Here is a 702-nt window from a genome sequence, read left to right on the forward strand (position 1 = left end):
TTAACCCTCCTTGTATTGTATTTGGTTTAACAGGTTTGAGGAATTTCAGACTGAATGGGATCATACTTATTATTATGCATATGAATATTTTATAAAGTTTCTATTTAGTTTTACACTTTGTCTTACGCTATTACTAACAATATATATAAACTACCCCCCATAATGCATTTTCTATGTACAAGTGTTCCTTACTGGAAAGTATGTAGACTACTAACACTCTCATACAAGATCTTAATTAAAAGAAGCAGCACCTTCTAAGAAGGCATATAATTAACCTTAATACAGAAGGCTACAAGAAGGTCCAATGTTACAAAGTTGGTGACAAACATGGAATTACCTAAAAGGATTTATTAGAGCAATCTATTAAACATTCTAGGTCAGTATATGACGAATCGGGGAATTTATACATGTGGTCAAACACAACAAATCTTGCTTCTCTTTGATGGTTACTGTATTATTATACAAGCATCATATTATATTATGTGTAACTATCATTACAATGTTGATTAAGCTCTCCATCTGCACCCCCCCCCCTCCAAAAAAAAAAAAGTCATTATGCTTTAATACACCTCATTACATAGATTACAAGACATTTGACACAGTGGCATTCATATTTTTTTATCACCAAATGTACTGTATATTTTTTCTCTTTAACTTTGACATCTGAATAATAACAAATTTGCAGTTGGTCTTAGTTATCTC

The sequence above is a fragment of the Penaeus monodon genome, chromosome 15 (genome assembly GCF_015228065.2).
Source record: "Penaeus monodon isolate SGIC_2016 chromosome 15, NSTDA_Pmon_1, whole genome shotgun sequence".
NCBI classification, from domain to species: domain Eukaryota; kingdom Metazoa; phylum Arthropoda; class Malacostraca; order Decapoda; family Penaeidae; genus Penaeus; species Penaeus monodon.